The sequence below is a fragment of the Echinops telfairi genome, unplaced genomic scaffold, assembly GCF_000313985.2.
Source record: "Echinops telfairi isolate 266 unplaced genomic scaffold, ASM31398v2 ScPeMD7_3533;HRSCAF=4204_0, whole genome shotgun sequence".
Lineage (NCBI taxonomy): Eukaryota > Metazoa > Chordata > Mammalia > Afrosoricida > Tenrecidae > Echinops > Echinops telfairi.
Window position 1 is genome coordinate 98036735 of NW_022107431.1, and position 21323 is coordinate 98058057.

Below are 21323 nucleotides of genomic sequence, written 5' to 3' on the forward strand. Positions count from 1 at the left end.
TTCAAGAACTAGAGGAAAGTTGCATGTTCCATTGTTGTTACACTGCACACTGATTGGCTCATCTCCTCCCCAAGACCCTTCTGTAAAGGCATGTCCAGTTGCCTGCAGATGGGCTTTGGGTCCCCACTCTGCACTCCTTCTCACTCACAATGATATGATTTTTTTGTTCTTTGATACCTGATATCTGATCCCTTCGACACCTTTTGTGATCACACAGTCTGGTGTGCTTCTTTCATGTGGGCTTTGTTGCTTCTCAGCTAGATGGCTACTTGTTTATCTTCAAGCCTTTAAGACCCCAAATGTTATATCTTTTGACATCTGGGCACTATCAGCTTTCTTCACCACATTTGCTTGTGCACCTACTTTGTCTTCAGCAATCATGTCAAGAAGGTGAGCATCATGGAAAGCCAGTTTAACAGAACAAAATGTTCTTGCATTGAGGGAGTACTTTAGTGGAGGCCCAATGTCCCTATCCTACCTTAATAGTAACCCTATAATTATATGTACATAGATCTATTTCCCCATCATCATATATAAATATAGTTAATATGTATATGCCTGTATTTAGACCTCTATAAATGCCCTTTGCTCCTAGTTCTTTCTTCTAGTTTCTTTTACTTTTCTCTTGTCCCATTATCATGCTCAGCCTTCATTTGAGTTTCAGTAATTCTTCTTGGTTACATTGCCCTTGATCAAGCCCTACCAGGCCTCCTACACCCTCCTTGCCAATGATTTTGGATCATTTGTCGTTCCCTTGTCCCTGGGTTTGTTAACACCGCTTCCTTTCCCCCACATCCATGTCTCCCCTGTCCCATTGTTTTCTTTTCCAGATTGTTTACCCCACCTATCTTATCTAGATACACCTGCTAAGATAATGATATCTATAAAACAAGACAGAGCAAAACAAAGCAACAAAAGAAAATAAAACATCAACAACAACAAACCAATGGCAAAAAAAGAGAAAAGCCTGTAAATATTTCAAGGTCTGTTTGTTGACCTTTAGGAGTGTTTTTGGTTGAGTCTGATGGGGTGCCATGCTTTGGCCCCAAAGTCTATTTTTGGTACTCCCTGGGGACATCATTGTTCTGCTCCCCTTCTGTTGCATACCCTTGGTGTTTTGCCTCAGTGTGGTGGAGTCAGATCAGGCACAATTCCCACACTGTATGTTCAGTGTTGTCCCCTGAAGGGGATATGGGTCAGTGAGGGATGCCATATCTCCTAGTGGGGCTGACCATATGGTCCTCTCTGTGCATTGGCTGCTCTGAGCAGGGATATCATCATCAAGGCTTGGTGGGCCAGGATGTGCTCCATTCTCTCTTCCTCCCCCTTCATTTGCTCCCATGTGCTCTGATCAGATATGTCCCTCTTCCTGAGCTGTAGCTTCAGTGCTGTCCTCTGAAGTAAATTCACAGGGGTGACTGTCCATGTAGTTGGGACCTCTCTTTTCTGTTTTTTAAAATGACCTTTATCTTTCTTCCTGAATGATGTTCTTCATGTCCTCCCACAGCTCATCAGGTCTTCTGTCATTAGTGTTCAATACATTAAATCTGTTCTTGAGATGTTCTCTATATTCAGGTGGGATAGAATCAAGGTCATATGTTTACTCTCATGGACTTGTTTTAATTTTCTTAAGATGTGTCCTGAATTTACATATGAGCAATTGATTTTCTATTTCACAGTCAACTTCTGGCCTGGTTGTACCTGCTGATATTGAGTTTCTCCATGATCTTTTCCTACAAATAGAGTCAATATGATTTCTGTGTATTGCATCTGGAGAAATTCACGTATCAAGTCACCTTTTGTGTTTTTGAAAAACGGTATTTGCTATGAACAAGTCACTTGGCCTTGAAAAATTCTATCATGTGATAATCCAGCTTTAAGGACAAATCATTTAAGCCACTGTGGGACTTTGAATTTCTTGTACCAGATTATATATATATATATAAATAAAATTTGAGTATAAGCTGACCCGAATATCAGCCGAGGCCCCTAATTTTTACCACAAAACTGCATTAAAAATGTGCTGAAAAACGCATCTTATTCACGAGTATATGTGGTATATAGTTTATGCATAGCCAAACATAATTTCAGAACAATTTTCCCATCAAATAGCTGCCAGGTCAACTAACCAATACTTCAGTGCACACTCTGGTGGCTGCCTTGATCCCTGGAGAAGAACAAGTTCAGATGGTCTCTCTGACTGTTGCTGACTAATTGGATACTTTGTGGTGGCAAGTGCCTGTGAGTTCTGGTTTGGGGAATGATTTGCTTCTACATAGCCTCTAACCCTTCTGTCAAAGCTATTGTGTTCCTTGATCAATCGGTAACGCAGTTTGGGAAAGAGGTTGTGTCCATCTCAGTCCAATGGGCCTTTTGGTGAATGATTACATGGTGCCTAATATTCTCAGACTCTGAATCCAATCAAAGTGTTCCACCCACAAACTTCTTTCCAAAGAAAATCTTAGGAACCAATCTTTACATACTATTTATATCCAAGTTTTCTCTGTTGAAACAACTATTTTGGTATTTTCCATCCAGACTCCTACCCCAATTTTCTCTTTGCCAAAATTCTATTGATCTAAAATTGTGAGCAGGGTTGAAACACTGCAATTCTCCTTTGCCTATTTGTACCATGCTATGTTAGATTTTTTTTTTCAGGAATAATTTCTCTGTGTTTCACAGTGTGCCCCTCCTGTGGGTACAGGTGTGCACTGGGGTAGCAAGGAATGGAAACACGACAGCAGTAAACACATCTTGGTGGGAAAGTGAACTGCTTTTTAAGTAGCATACTAGTTGTCAAGTAGCATACTCGTGTTCTCAGGTCATGTTCAAGTTTACATTTTAGGATTCAGTTCTGACAAATATGCCTGAGTTCTTAGCTTGGTTCAATATGACAATACGCAGGTCATGACAGGCAGCTGGTAACCTAGTTCTGTAAGCAGATGTTCTATCTCCACCAGGAACCTGCAGCAAGCCAAAGAGATAATGACTTGCCAAAACAGGCCTGGCTTTACTTAAAAACCACAGGGAACTTTGCTGTGATTATTTCACCAGAGCTTAACCCAAGTATGTTATCTCATGCAAATATGCCACAAATATTCTGAGCCACCGAGAATTTCTTAAGTCACCAGGTGTAAATGCAACCATTTCTGGCACACAGTCCTAATCAGCTAAACTATATTCTTTACTTTTTATTTAAACTGCTAGCATATTTTGACATCATGAAATAATCAGAGAAATGCACCCAAATACATTATATTTTGTCTGCAAGATCCAAAAGGATCGATGCCATGCCTCTTTATTTGTGATAAAGGATGCAAAGTACAGCAATCTAACTCTCATTTTCTTTAAAAATGGAAAATCATGTCTAGGCTTCTAAATTCCCCAGAGCTTTACTGGGGACTCAGGCCCCAGAAGTTTTGAAAGTGTCTTGTCCACCCTCAGGCAATGTCTTACTAATTCCTCAGGCACTTTGGCTGCTTCTTATCCACCAGGTCCTATAGTGTGATGTGATCAAGGTAATAGGACAGTGAACTACCTAGGTACGAAGGTAAAGAGATCCTGAGTGCTAAAGAGCTACTGCAGCAGATAATTTATGTATCTGTCTATTAATAAAGATATGATACTGTTGCATGTCGTCGAGCCATTAGAAAGGAAAGAAAAGAAAACTCAGAATGACCCTATAGGACAGAAAAGAACTGGCCCATAAGGTTTTTAAGCTGAAATCTTTGAAGGAGCAGTTAGCCAGATCTTTTATTTCATGAAGTTGCTGGTAGGCCCAAACTGCGGAATTTTCAGTTAGCAACTGAGTGCTTTTGCATCCCTATATTAGAAACCCCAAATCCACCAACCAACCAATCAACCAAATAAGCCCTCCTGGAATCCAGTTATTTCTGCTTCATAGAGATCCTGTAGAGCCAAGTAAAACTACCCCATTGTGCCTCTAAGGCTGTAATTCTTTTCTAAAAATGTTTTGCAGTGAATTAAGTGAAGGTTTACAGAGAAGTTCATTTGTTTTACATTCAACAATGCGTACACATTTTGTTTCAACTCATCCAATTCCTTAAATGTCTTATTGCTTTTCCTTTTTCCTCCCCTGCATGTTCTATTTCCATTTTCCAAGGCTCTTTAGGGAAGCCAATTGCCATAACTTTCTCTGTACAGCAGTTGGGGGATTCAAACCACTAGCCTTTTGATTATCAGTTGAGTGGTTAACCACTATGCAACCTGGTAGAATATTACTGCTATTAAAGCAAATGAAATCTGGATTGTTGAATTTAGAAGTAGGAAGCTCCTTAGTTTTTTTCCCCTTAACCTTTTTATGCCTTCAAATCACTGGCCTTTCGTGTCTCTCTTCATATGAGGAAACAAAAAGAAATCACAAGGAGTGAGGTCAGGTGAGTAAAGGTGCATGGAGCAAGAGAGCCATGCTGTTTTGGGACCAAAACTCGTGCACTGAGATGGCAGCGTGAGCAGGTGCATTGTTAAGGTAGCAAAACCAGTTCCCATCTGCCACAAATCAGGCCTTTTATGTCACATGCTATTATGCAATTTTTCAGAACCTCTAAATAGAAAGCTTGATGAACAGTCTGACTTGGTGGGACAAACTTGAAATGCACTATCCCCCTCATATCATATCTGCAGCATCAAAAAAACAAATGAGCATCATTTTGATCTTTGATTCCACTTGATAAGATTTTTGGGGGTGAGGTAATGATGGCGTCTTCCACTGGCTTGATTGATGTTTGCTTTTGGGGCTCTAAGAAAGCACCATATCTTGTCACTGATAATGACCTTGGAAGAAAAGTCTGGGTCAATTTGTTGCTGCTCTTTCAAAACACAGCATGTTTCCACTGGATGCTTTTTTTGCTGGTCAGTCAGAATGCGCGGCACAGATTTTGCAGCAGCCCTTCTCATTCCCAAGTGTTCTCTTAATGTTCACGGTACTGAGCTCCACGATAGCGCAGATGACTTTCTCATCCCTCCAGTGGTCCATCGTTGGTCTTCCAGCACATGTTTGTTCATTTGGGTAGTTCACGGACATCCAGAATGAGGTTTGTCATCAATTGATATTTCACCTTTTTTGAAAGAATAAACCACTCTTTTAAAAAAAATCATTTTATTGTGGGCTCATACAACTCTTATCACAATCCATACATACATCAATTGTGTAAAGCACATTTGTACATTCGTTGCCCTCATCATTCTCCAAACATTTGCTCTCCACTTAAGCTCCTGGCATCAGCTCCTCATTTCCCTCCCTCCCTTCCTGCTCCCCCACCCCAGCATGAACCCTTGATAATTTATAAATTATTATTTTGTCATATGTTACACTGTCCGATGTCTCTCTTTACCCCTTTCCTGTTGTCCGTCCCCCAGGGAGGAAGTTATATGTAGATCCCTGTAACACATATAGATCCCTGTTTTTCTATTAGCGCTGCCCTTGTAAGCTGTGTCAATATCACAACAGTTTCTTTGGCATTTTTTCCACAGGAAACAAAATTTCATAGCTGCATCCTCTTCTCATAAATTGGCCATCACAAAATTGAGGTTCAAGTGAAACTGCTTTTATGAAAAAATTCAATGTGACCACAGGGAACCTTTCCAGGTGATGTCCCAGGGTGCACTAACTCAGAGCCAGTTGTTCCATGCTCACCTAGTAGGGGGAAATGTGTACTACAAAATTTCTGCTCAGTGGAGCATTTTCTGGATTTTTTTTTAGTAGCCCTTAGTACATAGATTTTCTATTCTCTTTCCAATCTGTATTCTCTTCCAAGTCCATTCATAGTTTAGAATCACACTCTTTATCATCATGGTTTTAACATGTTATGATAAATGGGAAGGGCACATTCCACTTTAACTTAACCTTCTATATGAATTGTCAAATAGATCTATCATACTGTTTAAGAAACCTGATGGTGCTCAGCTATCAAAAGATATAGCATCTGGGGTCTTAAAGTCTTGAAGATAAACAAGCAGCCATCCAGCTGAGAAAAGTCCATATGGAAGAAGCACACCAGCCTGTGTGATCATGAAGTGTCTATTTGATCAGTTACCAGGCATCAAAGATCCAGAACAAAAGCCATATTGATGCGAATGAGGGGAAGAGTGGAGTGGAGACCCCAAGCCCCTCTGTAGACAATTGGACATTGCCTCAAAGAAGAGTCAGAAGTAAGAGATGAGCTGGTCAGGCTTCAGTATAGCACTGACAAAACATACAACTTTCCTCTAGTTGTTTAAGGCTTCCTCTGCCGCCTCTCCCACTATTATGACCCCAATTCTACCTTATACATCCAGCTAGACCAGAGCATGTACATTGTACAGATAAGAGCTCACAACACAGGGAATCCAGGACAGATAAACCTCTCAGGACCAATCATGAGAGTAGTGATACCAGGAGAGTAGGAGGAAAGTAGGGGGGAAGGTGGGGGGAGGGGGAACCTATCACAATGATTGACATATCCTCCCAGTGGGATGGAAAATAGAAAAGTGAGTGGAGACAGTGGACGATGTAAGATATGAAAAGAATAATAATTTACAGTTTATCAAGGGTTCATGAGGGAGGGAGGGGAGGGGAGGGAGGGAAAAAATGAGGAGCTGGTAGGCTCAAGTAGAAAGAAAATATTTTTTAAATGATGATGGCAACATATGTATAAATATGCTTGACACGATGTATGTATGGGTTGTGATAAGAGCTGTAAAAGCCCCCCCAAAAATGCTTTTTTTTTAAAATTCTGAGAATTTGATTGAAATTATTCAAAATACATAAACGGGTATAATTGATTTTGTTATTGTAACAAATATTTCAAGTATTTTTGTATTTTACATAAAAATACACATAGTTTAAGAACGTAAAATATTTATGACATTATAAATATTGTTTTATTGTAGGAATAATATGAGTAATTGTTTGATATATTCATATTAGTACTATTTTTCTACTTCTTGGAAGCATTTCTAATGTGTTATTAATAACTTCATTAGTTCCGAAGTGCATGAAAGATTTTTCTCACCTTTAATTATTCTGTTTTACTTTAAATCCAATTCTTTTAATCTAGGTATGAGATAATTAAAGTACTTATAAAAGCTCGTTTTGTGTTTATTAGTGATGCTCAGATTGTATCTTGGAGTTGAATTTTGATCACCAAATTAACAAAAGACAAACAATTACAACGCTCTTTTTTATTCATCCCTAAACTGTGCCAGCCCAGTAGGATTTCAAGTTTGGTACTTGGCTTAAAATTCTCTGCTTTAGATACTAATTATTTTCAAATGAAAAAACCTAGGTGTAGCATCACAGCTTTACCTTTAATGTCCATAGTATTCTTTTACATTCCAGAACTGTAACTTAAATAACAAAAATAAACCCTAATCATGCAGCAATAAGTTGAAAGTTCACTAAACTCAATAGATAGTTTTATGTCATGGAGAGAAAGTTAATAGATTTCATTCACATTCTTTCAATTATTCTACAAAGCTATGCAGGGGTGAGTGGGTGTTCTGCCAACTTTCCCAGTGTATTTTGGCATGGCCCTCTCCTTGTTCATTTCTTATATTTGTAGTAAAAGATTGCAGATATTAGAATCGTCATTGAAATTTGACTCTTTGTTTTGATGCTTCTCTCACAGAGAAGATGTAAGAGCCAGAGGGACTGTTAAATAAAAATGAGGTGCAATTAAATGGATTCTGATCAACTGTGTATTATCATTTGTTCTGAATTGCAAGGAACAGTGAGAAAAAACATCAAAGTATTATCACTTGTTCTTTCAGATTTAGTTTTTTTTAAGATTATGAAACCTTAATTGGAACTAGACTATGCATCCTGAAATCTGACAGACCGCAGCTAGAAAGGGGAAATTGTTTACATTAATCACTTGCTTTTGAATGTAGGCCAACTTTAACAAAAGTCACGTGAAACAAGCCTTTGAATTAGACATTTCTAGTAAAGTCGATTTGGCTCTCATTTTAGTGTTGGAATAAATACACATATAACGCACATGATACGAATGGATGTTGATTTAAGAATTACTATCTAATCCTTAGTAAAGGATGACATTTATATATCTGTAATGTTTCCAGAGAAGGATTTTCATTTTTTCTTTTTAATATAGTCTAGCTCTTTGTACTTCTCAGATTGTCTATATAGTAATAATCCAGGTCACACAACAAGCACTTGGTTGAATGCTTATCAAATTTCACTTGATTTCTACACACCTCACTTTATGATGAGGATTGCAACCAAAGTATGACAAATGTATCACAGAATATCACTCATTATATGGTGATGTAGCAAATAAATGTTTACAAGAGAAAGAAAAAGAGAATAGATTTGATTCTCAATGATGACAATACTGCTTTTACTCATATCTTCTATTTTATTCCCTGTCAGAATGTTATGTGTTATTGTATAGTCCCAGTCAGGCCATCTGTTTCTGGAATCAGGGCCAGTAAGTTCAGGTGACAAGAGGGTCTTATTAATTAGACTAAAGTCACATTTTTGGTTTCTAATTAGATCAGTTAGCTACATGCAGAGCAGCATTCTGCTTTGTGGCCACATACCATATTCTCAAATCATATCAGCTCTCTGCAAATATGTGCAGTGTGTTCCATAGAAGATTAGATAAGAATGTGGATCAGAGGAAACCCAGTATAATTACATTACTTTGGCAGTTAAGGGTATGGACTGTAATAGAATGTACTGGTCTGAAATTATGCCACTTGGTTCTTCCATAATGTTGGGCAAATTACTAATATATGTTAACCCTGCATATCCTAATTTGTGAATCTTATAGATAATAAGCCTACCTATCTATGGATTTATTAATGTACGCAAAACTTTAATGACAGTGATGAACTTAGTGTAAGCATCCAATCTTTGTTAGTATTATCATGAGACTTAAAAGTCTGGCGAAAATTAATTTCCATTGTTTTCTTAATATCAATGTCAACTAGAGATCTGGATGACCCATCCCAAACTGTCTCACATGATCCATTCTCCTGGAGATCTGGATGAATCATCCCCAAACCACCTCACCTAATAATGAGGTGCACAAGCCATGGATTATGAACTCGGCAAATTATTGCAGAATAAGCACTAATCAAGAATAATGGCCAAGGGAAAATAGGATGTGGACTGACACAAGCCCCTATAAAATCCAATGTGTACCCTTAGACAGCATCTCTCTCAAATCGTGAGGTGACCCGCTTCCTGATTGAAGACTGCTTTGCTCATTAAATCCTTGCCTCACTTACTGTCTTGTCTTGCTGTCTCGTGTGTGTGGGGTAAACCACTTGGGATATTTTCTCTAAGGACATCGGCATGCAGCACAGACCATTTACAACATGAAACGAAACCACATAAAGCATATTGTACCTTATTGTGTATTCAAGTAAAGATAAAAGGTAGTCTATACTCAAGATGATTCAATTTTGTCTACTACTAAATTGAGAATGAGATTTCAATCTTCTTTTTTTTATATTTAAAGCTTATTTTAATGAAAGTATTGCTTAGTTTTAGTAAGACTTTAAGGGAAATTTTTAGTTTAAGTTTTGAAGATGATCTCAGAATAATAGTTTTTTTGTATTTCTTTTCTTTTTAAAAAATTATTTTATTGGGGGCTCATATAATTCTTATCACACTCCATCCATCCATCCATTGTGTCAAGCATATATGTACATTTGTTGCCCTCATCATTCTCAAAACATTTGCCTTATGTAATCCAAAATTCTTTTCAACAGCTTAAGGTACTTAAATAAACTTGGTTATTAAAGATTTATGTAGGGTATTCACTTTGTTTTAAATGCTTTAGTTGAAGTAAAATGGGCGTCCATCTCCATTCAATTTCATAATATGCAACTCATTGTTTTTGGTTTTGTTAGTTGTCATGGAGTTGTTTCCAACTCATCGTAATCTATGCAGAGTTCACAAATATTGGGAGCATTTAACAGTGTGTCAGAAAATATGAAGCTACAGAGCAAAGTGTGAAAATTATCTGAAAATTATCTAAGAAGACACATTATTGCAAGCTTTTTTACTAGAAAACATCCCTGTTATTATTTCAAATGAGTGCTAATTGTCAATCTGCACATATGTGTTTAAAAGTGAATATATGCAAATATATTTATATGAGGATGTGGAAATAGATCTATGAGCCTATATTTATAGGTTTAGTACTAAGGTAGCAGAAGGACATTGGGCCTCCACTCAAGTACTCCCTCAACGCAAGAATACTTTCTTCTATTAAATTGGCATTCTATGATGCTCACCTTCCCGACACAACCGCTGAAGACAAAGCAGGTGAATAAGCAAATGTGGTGAAGAAAGCTGATGGTGCCCGGCTATCAAAAGATACAGCGTCTGGGGTCTTAAAGGCTTGAAGGTAATCAAGCGGCCATCAAACTCAGAAGCAACAAAGCCCACATGGAAAAAGCACACCAGCCTATGCAACCACGAGGTGTCGAAGGGATCAGGTGTAAGGCATCATCAGAACAAAAAATCTTACCATAGTGAATGATGGGGGGAGTGCGGTGTGGAGACCCAAAGCCCATTAGGAGGCCACTGGAGATCCCCTTGCAGAGGGGTCTCGGGGAGGAGATGAGCCAGTCAGGGTGCAATGTAACAACGATGAAAAATACAACTTTCCTCTAGTTCCTAAATGTTTCCTCCCCGCTCCCACTACCATGACTCGAATTTGACCTTGCAAGTCTGGCTAGACCAGAGGATGTACACTGGTACAGATAGGAACTGAAAATACAGGGAATCCAGGGCGGATGAGCCCTACAGGACCAGTGGTGTGAGTGGCAAAACAGGGAGGATAGAGGGAGAGTGGGTAGGAAAGAGGGAACCTATTACAAGGAACTATATGTGACCTCCTCCCTGGGGGACGGACAACTGAAAAGTGGATGAAGGGAGACATCGGACAGGGCAAGATATGACAAAATACCAATTTATAAACTATCAAGGGCTCATGAGGGAGGGGGGAGCGGGGAGGGAGGGGAAAAATGAGGACCTAATGTCGGGGGCTTAAGTGGAGAGGAAATGTTTTGAGAATGATGAGGGCAATGAATGTACAAATGCGCTTTACACAATTGATGTGTGTATGGATTGTTGTAAGAGTTGTATGAGCCCCTAATAAAATGATTTTTAAAAAGTTAATGAACAAAATTAGAAATTTTAGCTAGTTAATAAATCAAACATTAGCTAGAAGGGAACAGGTTGTCACTCTTCCAGGTAATTCTTTTTGTTCTGTAAGTCACATTGCTTTTTACACATATGCTTTGAGATTTGTTTCAACACTCACCTCCCTTGGATTTTTTCTCTGGACATATTAAGAATTTTCCTACAAGAAGTCCCAAGACTATGCTTTATGCCAGGACGTTGCTCGTATTTTTAGCAATGCCTTGAACATGTTGACTGTGCTCAAATGAGCAACTTGTTTCCTAAATGTGGAATTTTTAGTTATTCTTGGTCCTCATGCCACGGCATAGTTACTGGAATTCAGATATATTTAACTAAAGAGCATGGATTTTGTCCTATAAGAAAATTTTCACAATATTTATCTATAATCTTTGCATTTGGCTCAGTTCTATTTTGTATTATTCCACAAGTTTTTCTTCCAAAACATCCTTCTAAATCTGGAGACTAGAAGATAAAGTCATGAATTATATAAAATTGTCTTCAATCCCTACTGTGTTCTAAATACTATGTCATCCAACTGTAGCCTAAACTATGGCATGGGGAAGACATATTCGTCCACCAAGGACTTCTAGTGCCGTGGAGGAGGCAGACACTTGCACAGCTGCCCAGTGCTAGCATTCTGAGGAAGAAGCTAAAATGGTGCACCAGGAGAGCAAGCAAGAGGACTGCATTCTATCTACTATGAACCGTGTCCCTAGACGCTTCCTAGGAGAAAGTCTGGTCTTATTGCAAGTCACAAGACTTGCTACCCAGCGTCTGTCAGAAGGCAATAGTTAGAATCATAGAAGGAAGGAAGGTCTTGCCCATGAGGCTTGGTCTTATTTCATTTTTTGTGTTTTGATTTTGTTTTAATCTTTTCAACTTATTCCTTCCTGAGGTCACACTGTTTCCCCTCTTAAGAATCTTCCTATATATGAGTATATATTTAATCCACAGCTTCAAGATAGCAATTCATTTATTATGGCTCTTCTAGCCAGAGTTTGTGTTACTCTCATTAAATGACCCTTCTTTTTCTGATAGGTCTAAGTAAGAAAGTAAGGGAAGATGGTGATTAGAGGAAAATTCACCTCTTGCCATCCTGCTGGGTGTGAAGTGAGCCATCTCAGAAGCAGGAAGCTGGAATCTCATTACCAGCAAGAATGAGAAGTGGAGTGTATCCTCTGGGCCTTGGCATCCCTGACATTGAACCTCCTTGATACGGGAGCCAGCTGTGATACCAGAGAACTAGCGGAGACGTAGCAGAAGCAGGACCAAGGACCAGAGTGCAAGAGAACAGTGAACTTCCAAGTCCACAGCGCAAGCAGAGCTGAGTGCCTTTTGGCAGGAAGCTGGTTTTGTCCGTGGGGTGTCTCTGGTCACTTAATTTGAGGTGCTGCGTTTGCTGAACTCTGGCGCTAGAGCTAAGTGCATTTGGGTCGAGGCTTCCAGTGGAATGCCATGCCCTTAAGGAGCCCTGAAGGAACTTTGTAGGCCGTCCTGACTGAACAACTGCATCATGAGCATTGCTCATTTGATCTGTAACTTATTGACTTCCATAATAGATCCCATAAGCAGGAGCATTATTATCTGTTAGTACTTTGTGCCCATTGTAAAGAATTATACAATGTAGCAGAAAAGGAGGCAGTGCTATTGGAGAGCTGACCAAGTAGTGAGTTCGGTGTGAGCCAGACAACAGCTCAGTCCTTCTTCATAGTTCGGCATCCGCTTAAATGTCACCTCTTTAGACACATCTTCCCCCAATTCTTTCAAGTCAGCCCTTTTTGTTTTCTTCGCACGATTTCTCCATCGTGATCCTTTTTTCCCTGATCTATTGTCATTCTCCATCCCTGGTTGTGTCTCCCACTATAATCCAGATCTTGTGTGGACAGGACCCTGGCAGTAGCACTGAGAAGAGTTCTTGTTGTTTGCTCCTGGGAGGTGGTTCTCACTCAGAGGAGCCCCTGGACGCTGAATCGAACCTGCTCAGGGTGCCCAAGGCTGCGGCCTCTCCGCAGTAGATTGCTGAGCCTTGCTGTGGAGACCACCAGCATCTCAGAGAAGAAATTAATCTACAGTACGATTAGCCTACAAAAAATCACAACCACATCTACTTAAGACCAGAAGAACTAGAAGAAAGTTGTATGTTTCATCATTGCTATACTGCACCCTTCCTCTGGTTCTTTAAAGCTTCCTCCCCCCCGCAACTATCATGATCCCAATTCTACCTTAAAAATCTGCTTAGACCAGAGCATGTACACTGGTACAGATAGGAACTGGAAACACAGGGAATCCAGGACAGATAAACTGCTCAGGACTAATAATGAGAGTAGCGATACCAGGAGGGGAAGGGGGAGGTGGTGGGTGAAGAAAGGGGGAACCGGTCATAAGGATCTACATATAACCCCCTACCTGGGGGACTGACAACAGAAAGTGGGTGAAGGGAGATGTCGGACAGTGTAAGATATGACAAAATAATAAGAATTTCTAAATTATCAAGGGTTTGTGAGAGAGGAAGGTGGGAAGGGAGGGAAAAAATGAGGAGCTGATACTAAGGGCTCAAGTAGAAAGAAAATGTTTTGAGAATGATTGATGCGTCCCGGCCAGCAGGACGCACGAGCAGGACCTTGGGGGGAAAGACGAACCTGGATGGAAAGAAAGACACGGAGACGTGGAGCAAGACAAATGCTGATCAAGCTCGTTTATTTGGGCAAAGTTAGGGGAATATAAAGAGGAACTGGGAGGTGCATATTCTAATAAGGTGTGCTGCACAGTATCCAATCCAACATGTATTATTATAATGAAGCATTAGAATGTTAACCAATCGGCTATCCATCATATTCTCAATATGGTACGTCTGTAGTCCAATGAGTGCTTAGTATTTCAACCAATGGGTGAAGAGTGGGGAAGATAACCAACCAAGGTCACGTAGCTGCAGAACAGTTACAGATGCACAATGGTCAAAGAACACTTCGGGGGGAGACGGGGGTAACACAGACTGCAAACTGTCTCAGACATTTTCATAGAACAAGGAAGCTTTGGTGACTAAGATATCTTTTAAGGCATAACCACCTGCCAGTAATTTTCCACTAGGGCCGGTCACTGAAAGACCTTGAGAATGTCTGCTAGGGCCGGCTCCCAACAAATGATGATGGCAACAAATGTACAAATGTGCCTGACACAATGGATGCATGTGTGGATTGTGATAAGAGTTGTATGAGCCCCCAATAAAATGATTCAAAAAGAATAAAAGACCAGAAGAATGGTTTCAGGTTGCCACTACTAACTCTGTGATCAGGACGTAATATCAGATTAATCCCAATAGCGAAGGAGAAAAATGTGGAATAGAACCAAAAGTCTTAATTCAGATTTCCTGGACCAGCAGACACCAGAGGACTCCCTGTGGCGAGTGTCCTGAGATGCTCTTCAAACTTGGAACTGAAAGCATTAGAAAAATAACAGATTGATGCATATGTTTCCTGTGAGTAGGAAGATATATTTTTTTAAAATCTGTAGGAGACACAAAGTGTCAATCTATCCCAACAGTCTTACTCTTTTTCACTGACATTTCAAGAATTAATACTACCAATATATACTTACCTTAAAGGCAAAACAAAATTACTGTTCATGACTATTCATTCAACTGATCATTGCAATGGGGGACATCATAAAATTAATCAAGCTTCCACAAATGTTCAAGAGATAAAATAAATGTTGGCATATTTTGTATCCATTTAAGAATCCCACTCCTGCCTCTCAGTGTGCATATTGTCGTGGCTTGCATGCTGCTATGGTGCTGAGATCTACTCCGCCAGTATTTTAAATACCAGCAGGTCGCTCATTAGACAGGTATCAGTAGAGCTTCAGGATTAAGACAAAGACCTGGAGGCTTACTTCAAAAATTAACTATTGAAAAAAATCTAAACCTAATATTGTTTGATGAAAATAAAGCCCCTCACCTAAGAAAGCATTCAACATGCACAGTGACTGTAACATGGAGATGAGTATAACAATGAGTAGGTAGATGGTGCAGGATTGGCAGTGGTTTTTCTGTTGGACCTGGGGGTACCATGAATCAATGCCAATTTAAAGGCAATTAACAACAAAGACTGAGATTAACCTCAATGTAATATAGTAGAATATCTGTAACTCCTAATAATCCATTGGATGCATTACAAGTATGAACTGATTTTTATGTGAGAAAATTAATGTATATGTATATAAAATCTATCCATCAGTGAGCTCTAGAAAGAAACAGGTTGGAACTCTAATAGATTATATGTATAGATAAATGTTCAGGGAAAGGTAGTACAGGATAGGCTCTCATTTTGCTTTTTATATTTTGTTCATGTTCAATCTTTTTCAAGAAAAAGATATTGATGTAGTTAAGGTTTCTTTGTTTTCCTTTTAAGTGTACATAAAAAAATTCAGCTACCTTTTTTTCAAAGGAATTGCAGTTGGTTGCTAGCTAGGACTACTCTTAAAATCTAACATAAAATATCTTCATTGAAGCAGATACCGATCCATCGTGTATATTGTGGGCGTTTGTGGTTCTTAGAAGAAGAAAAGGTGGCATTATAAACTCAAGACTCCCCCTGACAAGTTGGCAGACACTATTTAGTACTTCCAGGAGTTTGGTCTTGATTTTATTGTTTTTTGACTGACTTACTAGTCTACTAACCAGGAAGAAATAGAAAATGCAGGTATCACTATATCAAAAGTAAGATAAAGCTGACATATTTACTGGCCTTGGTCACACAAAGCCTGAGAACTGTTTTATGCTCTAATGTATGGCTCATTTATTTTAAGAGAAATATCTACCTGTCAAAGAAATCCCTACCAAAACTTATATTCTTATTTCTGAGACAAGGGGAAATTATATATATATATATACACACAGACATACACACACACACACACACACACACACACACACACACACATACCCTGTTTCCTTGAAAGTAAGACATCCCCTAAAAATGAGACCTACTTACAGTTTTGCCTCTTGCTGAAATAAAAGGCATCCCCCTGAAGACCTTCCTGAAAATAAGGCCCCCTGAAGCTACCGTAACTTTGGACTCTGGACCGTAGCGGTGGGCAATGCCACACAGCTCACTGTTGGCCACAGCGCAGCCGGAGCAGACAGGAAGTGCCAGGTCTCTTTTAATAAAACAATAAACGTGTACCGTATTCTTCTTCATGGAAAAATAAGACAACCCCTGAAAATAAGACCTAGCGCGTCTTTGGGAGCAAAAATTAATAGAAGACACTGTCTTATTTTTGGGGAAACAGGGTATATATATATTTACTGCACACAGGCATACATACTCTAACACACATGCATACAAAAATAAACATATAAAGAACTTGAAAACACAACTAAAATAAAGTTAGGATTCTGTTTTATATTAATGAATGTTCTAGAATACTAGAGTTGGAAAAAGGCTATAGAGATTGTGTAGTCTCTCACCTCATTTATAGTTAAAAGCCATTTTGTTAGTGCAAGGGCTCAACTAGCCCTCAGGCCACCAAAGTCCTGCCCCAACACTGTTGGCAGCATATCCATTTGTCTTGAAGATAAGGATGCTGTGGTAGTTGCATAATTTCATGTCAACTTGAAGATATGTAAAAGTGTAGGGGTGGAGTTTAGCCTGTCAATCAGGTCACGGCCTACTGGTGACTCCTTGTGGGCGTGGCCTTCTCATCAGAAGGGTCCTGGGAACCTCCTGCTTCTCCTCAGTCTTCACCTTGCTGGCTGACGCTGACTGCTGCCAGAGCCACCATCATTGGATCCGCAGGCCATTGCACCCCTAGACCTGTGATCCTCTTACATCTTGCATTACGGCATGTGGCTGCATGAGTCTGAAGAGGAACTTATGGACCAGTATTGGACTTCTGGATTTGAGTTGGACTGGGCTAGGATGTATTCCTTATATAAAATTGCTCCTTGTTATAAAGTTCTTTCTTACACATATATGAGTGTCTCTGGATTTGTTTCTCTTGTCAACTGGCCTAACACAGGTGCCATATGATTTAGTTTAATCAGAGACCTCTAACTTAATGAGATGAAAATAATGTCTTATACTAAGCTAGGACCCATCTTACAATAACTCTCAACCTAATGTAAATTTTCTAACCCAATTGTGTGAGGTTGGTTTCTGATTTGGAGTAAGCTTAGTGGAGAATGTGTTTTTTTGTTTGTTTTTAATTGGGGGCTACTAGATTAGACTTTTTCTCAGGCACAATTTGTTTTTTAGGCTTTATTATTAGAATAGTTTAGTTGCTTGTACATTTTTATCAACTCTATTGATTGATTCAACAAACAGTATGTATATGTTAGGCGTTTGCCTTCTTAGTGTGTTAACAGACAAAAGAAACATCTTCAGCAATTTCCTAGTCATTTTATAAGAATCATCTAAAACATTAAATTCTCTAAAGACACAAGTCAGAGAGAGAACTTCTCCTGCCTCCTCTTTGCTTCTATAGCACTTTGTAAATCTATTGCACTAAATATATATGAACATTTTCAGCTCTTTCTCACTACTAAAATTTGAATTACCTTCAAAAAGTTGTATTGTTTATCTCATTCATTCCCTACACCTGGAACTGTGCCTTAACTTTTCGGATTGCAGTTTCTGATGTACAAATGTTTTATATCTTTAATTGACCGAAATTGTAGCAATAGATTCACTTTGCTTACTTAACTCATTGAAACATGCTACAGGGAAAAGGGCAAGGTCTCTCTGACGTTTCCCTTATTGTATTACATGATAAAAATAGAACAACATTGTATTTCAAGTTTTTAACCAATAATGAGTGTAGGTTTAAAGTATTACAGATGGAAGGAAAAGAGGAAGACTCGAACAAAATGCATTCACACAGTGCCAGAAACAGAGGGCTCACACCCAACGATTGTGAGGGTGACACAGGGCCGTGCAATGTTTCATTGTGTTGTGCAAGAAGTCTTTCTGAGGCGGGACTGACTTTGTGGCACTGAACAAAAACAATAAAAGAAGAAACGTTTAAAGCTAGAATATACAATAGAGCATATTCTGAAAGTTGCTGTACCAAGTGGGCTGTGCCCATTTCAGATGAGTAAGAAAGTAAGATTTATGTTGAAACTGACTTAAGCTACAAAGAAAGAACTAGACATGAAGTGAGTGGATTATGGAACTGGGAGTAACAACACACTTTTATTTATGTCCCCCTGATGAAATAGTGAATGATTTGGAGTTATGACCCTCCATTTCAGAACAGGGTAGCTGTAGAGGAACACCTTAGTCAGCCTGAAGATATTCACAGGAGAGGAAAGAGAAGCCATAGTTAGAAGAAAGTAGAAAAATAAAAAATTAAAAAGAGAAGAAAATAGAAAAAACTGTGTAAAATATAAGCTACCTTGGAATGTCTGCTTTACTGTGTATAAAATTAGTATGTGGAATGTGTGCTATATAGTAGTCTCTATTAAAATCTATATCTATGATAAATGTAAAATTTTAATACTTCAGATATTCATAGGACAGGAAGTAAAGGAATGCATGTTGGATGGTATGTTACTTGAATGTTGTTTACTGAAATAAATTAGGTAGGAGGCATATTTGTAAGATTTTCACATATATGGGCATTGCTCGCTGAGGGAAACATGTTTATGTATGTGTATATTATTTATTTGAAGTAAATATTGCTTAACCAACCAAACAATATTTTTTGGCAACAAAACTTGCAGACCCTAGACTGTGCCTTTAAAAGCTCCTCCCCATGTGTACAAAAGATGACAGGCATTCTACAAGTAAAAGCACACATTTTCTGGGTTTACTTGAACTTCCAAGGCATTTTTTCCCAATGTTTGCCTCTTACAACTCTGAATCAACCCTTACACACTTCATGCCTGTGGTTCTTCCCATTCTCTACTGCATTTCCCCTCTCAGAGCAGCATGGTCAATGACTGTTGATTTCTTATCAAAACTTATATAGGTCGGTTAGTGAAATAACATTTTTAAATTTTAAAGAAAAATTAAATGCCAACCAAGTATTCTAGACTTAGTAGTGATATCCATAGACTAAAGAAAAAATAAAGTCCTGTCAGTAAAATAAAATTAATCATTTAATGATGACAGATGTACTGTACATTGTATTTTGCTTGACCTTGTGTGATCTTTGGTTAACTCAGGATAGTGCCATTCTTCCAGATATTTATTCAAGCTGTAGGATTTCCAGGACTTGTACTATCTTAACTCCTGACTTGTCTGTGAAGGAAACTTGGGGGAAAACAAACAAACAATTATAAGTTTATTCTCTATGTATTTTTTTGGTGTGTATTTACCATATTTCATGTTGAGGAGATGTACAGAGTTTTTCTTATCTGTGAAGATAACATTAACTATCTAGAGATTGTATATAATCAATGAATAGTATTTATTTTATGCAATATGATGATAGTGATATTTATGACCTTCCCTGCTAACTCCTTTATCTATATTTTTTCCATTTGCTTCTGTTGGTTCATATCTCTCTTGATGATGAAAAGTATTTTTCTAATTCTTTACTAATGCTCGAAGTTCACTCTGTCTGCCTGCGAGCTCTGCTAACCCCTCACCAGGTCTAGCAGGATGGTATCTGCCACCCCTTCCTGTGCCCTTGACCACAGTGAACAGTAATTTCCCTAGGCTGCTGTCTAAAAGTGGTCATATTCCCAGTAACATAGAGAGCCTCCTAGAGGTAGTCATGAGACCTGACACCCCAGTTCCCTGTGCTGCTATCCATCATGCGCAGTGGTTCTCAACCTGTGGGTCGTGACCCCTTTGGGGTCGAAGGACCCTTTCATAGCGGACGCCTAAGACTATCAGAAAACACATCTTTCGGATGGTCTTCCAAGACATTGCTCCTCTATCCATCTCACATATGAGTAGCCAGTGTGAAGACTGTTGCCCATGCTACACGACAAAATTTCATTTATTTTACTTAGCAATAAATATTTCACAATATATAATTACATATTGTTTTTGCGGTTAATCACTATGCTTTAATTATGTTCAATCTGTAACAATGAAAATACAACCTGCAGATCAGATATTTACATGATGATTCATAAGAGTAGCAAAATGACAGTGATGAAGTAGCAATGAAAATAATTTGATGGTTGGGAGTCACCACAACAGGGGGAACTGTATTAAAGGGTCACAACATTAGGAAGGTTGAGAACCGCTGGTGTAGGGCTTTGTAACTCCCCTCTCCAATACATGAGCTTCTGTGGATTTGTTTCTCTAATGCACCCAGACTCACACAGACACTTTGTTCTAACAACCTTGCATTCGTGATGCTCACCCTCCTGGCATGATCTCTGAAGACAAATGGGTGCATAAGAAAATTCTGTGAAGAAAGAGGATGGTGCCAGGCTTTCAAAAGATATAGCACCTGGGGTTTTAAAGGCCTGAAGTTCAACAAGTGACCATCTAGTAGAGCATCAATAAGCCTACGTGGAAGAAGCGCAAAAGCCTGTGTGATCATCAGGTGCCAACAAGATCAGGTAACAGGTCAGAAGACCCCAAACAAACAAACAAAACACATATTGTTGAGAACTAGGGGTTCCCAAACCTATCTGCAGATCATGTGACATCTCCTTTCAGAAGGGTCACATGGAAGGGATGTGTTAACCAGAGTGTAGTATAGGACCAATGAAACATCCAATTTTCCTCTGGTTCCTTGAGGTTTCCTGACCACCACCACCCCCTGACCCCCACTATTATGAACCCAGTGCTGCCTTTCTCTGCGGGCTAGATCAGAACATGTGCATTGGTCAGTGTAAGATATGAAAATAATAATAATTTATAATTTATCAAGGGGTCATGGGGCGGGGGGGAGGGAAAAAAGCGGAGATGATACCAAGGGCTCAAATAGAAAGTAAATGTTTAGAAAATGATGGCCACATATGTACAAATATGCTGGATGAAATTGATGTATGGATTACCACAAGAGCTGTAAGAGCACCCAATAAATTGATCTTTTAATTTAAATAAAACATGATGTCTTTTAACATTGTAAGTGAAAAAATTTTTTTACCAATTTCTGCAACCTGAAGATAGTCAAACAGGCAATAAAGATGTGGAATGATTACTGCTTATTTAAATGCCGAAATTGGAAACAAGGAAAGTGG

At 38.9% G+C, this 21323-nt stretch overlaps 1 pseudogene; it reads right to left on the minus strand.

Moving 5' to 3' along the window:
• Positions 1–4996, minus strand: part of LOC101641148 — a 12317-nt pseudogene extending 7321 nt beyond the window's left edge.
• Positions 4997–21323: the final 16327 nt, after the last annotated feature.